The sequence below is a fragment of the Chanodichthys erythropterus genome, unplaced genomic scaffold, assembly GCF_024489055.1.
Source record: "Chanodichthys erythropterus isolate Z2021 unplaced genomic scaffold, ASM2448905v1 ctg002040_np12, whole genome shotgun sequence".
Taxonomy (NCBI): domain Eukaryota; kingdom Metazoa; phylum Chordata; class Actinopteri; order Cypriniformes; family Xenocyprididae; genus Chanodichthys; species Chanodichthys erythropterus.
The window spans coordinates 57,501-62,500 of NW_027125676.1; positions in this window are offsets into that span (position 1 = coordinate 57,501).

The following is a 5,000-nucleotide window of genomic DNA, read 5'->3' on the forward strand; positions in this document are numbered from 1 at the left end:
TAAAATCCATTCTTCCTTTTCTTGGCACACTTTACACATTGCATTTTGTGCCATCCCGATTTTATTTAAAATAGACTCAGTAAAAACCACTTTATGTCTTATAAAATAATCCAAACATTCTAATTTTGTCTCCACACATTTTCCCCTCATGTTTCTCCATATACTTTCTTCTTTTAAATCTTTGAATTTCTGCACCCAGTACTTATTTACAATTGGTTCCTTAAAAACACCATCTCTAAAAACACAATAAAACATTTTTACAGTACATTCTTTAAAATCACACAAATTTTCCCCCAGTTTCACATAAATGTTCTTTTCTTTTGGCTCTTCTTCCATACACTCTATTCTTTTAATCCAGTCTTTTGGTATCGCGTGTTTAATGATGTCATATTTGTTTGTTATTTCTAGATTGCTGTATTCTTCTTTTGCTATTTCCATTGCGTCAATGACATACTGTGTTGGTAAAAAACCCTCTTTAAACTCATATAAAACATCTCTCACTCTCGTTATCCCCACTTCCATCCATTTCTTAAAAAATATCTCTTTCCCTTGTTTTAAAATATTGCTATTTAAGAACAGAGGTTGATTTAAAATGATTTCTCTCCCATGTGGGTCATACTCTACTTTTGCTAAAAACTTTCCCCAAGCACTAAAAATTTCTCTATAAAAACCAGGTAATCCTTCTGTCATCCAAATTTTTGTTTTCATCCATAAAATTCCATTCCCCATGTTAAAACCACCACATTTATTTAAAAAGTATTCCATTGTCTTCTTCCACTCAGTTTTGTTTTCTTCATTTAGGTATTTCTTAACAATTTTAACTCTCAAAGCATGTTTTCGTTGTTCCACATCCATTAAACCTAAGCCTCCCTTTTCCACCGCTCCTAAAATCGTGTTATGTGCAATCCTCGCTGGCTTCCCCTCCCATAAAAAGTCAAGAAAACATTTCTTCAACCTCTGTTCTGTCCATAACGGCATTTCAGACACATATAAAATATACCAAAGTTTAGAAACCATTAAAACATTCAAAATTAAAACCTTCCCCTTCAAGTTTAAAGTTCTTAATTTCCAAAAATTTAACCTCCTCTCTATATCTGTAACTAGTTGCTCCCACATTTCATCTCTCACTTTCCTTTCATTCTTCCCCATTAAAACTCCTAAAATCCTCATTTCTTCAACTTCCTTGAACTTAAAACAATCTGTTAAAACCATAGCTTTACCAAATCGCATATATACTGTTTTGTCCTCATTTACTTTACTTCCAGACCCTCTACAATACTCATTTACAACATTCATTACTTCTTTAACACTCCCTTTTCCCTTTACAATTATTGTCGTATCATCAGCATATTGAAAAACTTTCCCCTCAGCTTCATTTTCTTCTATTTCAATCCCATGTATTCCCTCTTTTTGTCTAATTGCCAATCCTAGCGGTTCTGAAACAAGTGAATATAATAACGCAGAAAGCGGACAACCCTGTCTAATTGACCGTGTGATTTTAAAACAGTCTGTTAAAAACCCATTACATTTAACCCTTGTTAGTGCTCCCTTATATAAAATCTCAATCCATTTAATAAAATTCTCGCCAAAACCAAAACTCTTTAAAACCTCAAATAAATATCTGTGCTCAACCCTATCAAACGCTTTTTCAAAATCCAAACTAATTACATATCCTTCTTCATTTTTTTCTTTCATGTACCATATTGTATCTCTTATACTCATCGTTATGTCGGCTATATCTCTTCCTTTTACTCCATACGCTTGATTTGTTTTAATTATACTTGGCATTACTTCTTTTAATCTGTTTGCTAAAATCTTTGCTAAAATCTTAAGATCGGTGTTCAACATTGTAATTGGTCTATAGTTTTTTAAGTCTACTTTTTCTCCTTTCTTTTTGTATACTAGTTTCATTAACCCCATTCTTGTTCTTTCATTAATTTCTTCTTTCTCAAAAATGTCTATAAAAACCTCTTTTAAAATCTTTACTAAAACTTCTTTAAAACATGTATAAAATTCAGTTCCCAAACCATCTATACCTGGACTTTTCTTTTTATTCAGTTGATTTATTGCTCTTTCAATCTCTTCTTCTCTGATTTCTTGGTCACATTCTTTTTTGTCTTCCTCGCTTACTTTTGCTTTTATCTGATTCAACAACTTCTTTTTTTCCTCCTCTTCCACCCCTCTTGCACTAAATAGATCCTCATAAAAATACTTTATTTCTTCTAAAATTCTCTCATTCCCTTCTACAATTTCCCCATTTTTTCCTCTTATTTCCTTTATCGTTTCAGCTTTCCCTTTCTTTTTTTCCAGATCAAAAAAGAACTTTGTACATTTTTCTCCTTCCACCACATATTTTGCTTTGCTTCTTAGCCTTGCTCCCTCATATTCTTTTTCTTCTATTTCTTTCAGTTTTCCCTCTATTTCCTTTATCTTTTGTATGTCTTTATTTTCTTTATTCAATTCCTTTTCCAAACTTACTTTTATTTCTTTTTCTTTGTATCTTTTACATTTCTGTATTAAGCTACAATATCTGATCGAGAATTTTTTGATTAAAAACTTTACATTCTCCCACCATATTCTCTTATCCTCTTCATACATTCCATTTTCCCTTTCTTTTTCTATAATTTCTTTAACTTTTGCCACATAATCCTCATTCCTTAAAACCTGCGTATTTAAAATCCATACTCCCGGCCCTCTTTGCATTTTACTCCAGTCCACTATAAAAAATAAAAACTTGTGATCACTAAAACTTGTTTCCTCATACTTAATCTTTTCAATAAAATTCTCCACATTTCTACTACATAAAACAAAATCAATTCTGGTTTGGCATACAAAACTTCCCACTATCTGTTTCCTTGAAAATTCTTTTTTCTGTTCATTCCTTTCCCTCCACACATCTATCATATTATTTTCCTCCATTAATGCTTTTAATTCTTTCCTTCCCGTATCAGTTTTAAAAACCATTCCCTCAGCCATATCTTGTTTACTAAAAACTGTATTAAAATCCCCCATAATTATTATTTCTTTATACTTATTTACAATATTTCTTAAAACATTAAAAAACTCTTTCTTTTCCTTCTCCTCCACTGGTGCATGTACATTTACTAAAATCAAATCTCTTTCTTCATATTTTGTCTCTACTACCATACATTTCCCCAACCTGTCCTTGTACACAACTTTACTCACTTTAAAAACATCATCCTTCATTAAAAAAGCCACACCTCTCCCAAACCTCCCATCTCCATTATTATATAAAATACCACCATCCCATCTCTTTTTATAATCATTCATCACATTCTCTCTCCAGTTCGTTTCTTGCAGTGCAATAATGTCTTGCCTTTTACATTTTTCTTTTACTTTTTCAAATTTCCCCATGTCCATCAGTCCCCTTGCATTAAAAGTAACACAACTTAAAACCATTAAAAGAAAGACAAATAAATACTTAAAAACCATTATTCACCATTTTCTCCTTCCAAGCCCCTTAACACATCATATCTGTTCATTTCAGTCATTATTTTTTTCCTTGCACCTTCCAAATTTGGTTTTACCTTCACTGTTCTTCTTCTTCTTTGTCCTCTCCCGCCTCTGTCTTTGTCCATGTTGTCCAACTTTATTTCTCCTTCACTGTCCATTTCTTTATTTTGATCCATCCTTCCATGTCCATCTCTCTCCACGTCCTCCATAAAAATATTAAAACTGTCCGATATTTCCATTTCCGTCCATTGAGTGTCCTGCACGATCGTTTTTTCATTATTATTACGGTTGTCTTTCTCACGTTCTCCTTCCTCTCTGCTGCATGTTGCTCCTTCCATTTCTTTCTGTAGTCCTTCTTCCTCTTGTGCTTCATCAATTTGTCCATCCTCCATGTTGTTTCCTTCATGCACCTGTCCGTCCACCTGTTTTTCCCTTCCTCCTTCCTCTCCCTCCATCCAACATTCACATTTATTTAAAACTCCCTGACACTCCGGGCACCTGACCGCATTGCAATCTCGTGCAAAATGTCCCCTTTCTTCACACTTATAGCACGTAAAATTCGGGCAGTCCTTCAATAGGTGGTCTGGGCTCATGCACAGCCTACAAGTCTTCACCTGATGGCTGTGCATCACCCTAAAGTATTGCTGCCCTTCTGCTGTTTCCAGCTTCGTGCTGTATGGCAATGATGCCACATCTTTGGGGAAACGCACTTTCAGGAACCTTGTTCCGTCCTCAATGTCAGTGCCCGGATAGCATCTTCTCTTAATTTTGGTAAGGGGCTCAACTCCCCATCCCTCCAATTTTTGTAAAATTTCTTTATCATCCAGGTAGACGGGCAGGTGCATGAAGGAAACAACATAATCCCGGTTATGCAAATTTTTCACCTCACAGTTCACTCCTTTAATTTGTCAGTCCATCAATTAGTTTGTCACACTCTTCTTCTTTTTCCATTGTCAGTTCGTATTCTTTACCTTGTCTTGGTCTTAGTGCTAACATTTTTCCATGTCCACATTGTTCTGTTACCGCCTTAATAATGTCCTCCACTCTCACTTCAATCACATTTTCCACATTCAAAATAACTGTAGCTTCTTTCAAATATTTTCGTTCAACAAACTTTTCTCTTACTTCATCATTTTTTCCATTTCCAGCTCTTAGTCGTTTATTCGGTCCAGTGTCATTTGCCGTGCGTGGTCCTCCTGCCAGTCCAGTGCCATTTGCCGTTCGTGGTTCTCCTGCCAGTCCAGTGTCGTTTGCCGTTCGTCTTCCTCCCGCCAGTCCAGAGTCGTTTGCCGTGCGTGGTCCTCCTGCCAGTCCAGTGTCGTTTGCCATGCGTCTTCCTCCAGCCAGTCCAGTATCGTTGTCCATTAATCCGTCCATGATAGCAAAAGAGAAAAAAGAAAAAGAGGTTTAACCACCCTCCAGCCAGCAAAGCCGCTGTTAGGTGGTTTTAAACTAAAACAAAAACAAAAAAAATAACTTACAGTAAAAAGAAACTCACAAAACAAACAAACAAAAAAACACAAAAT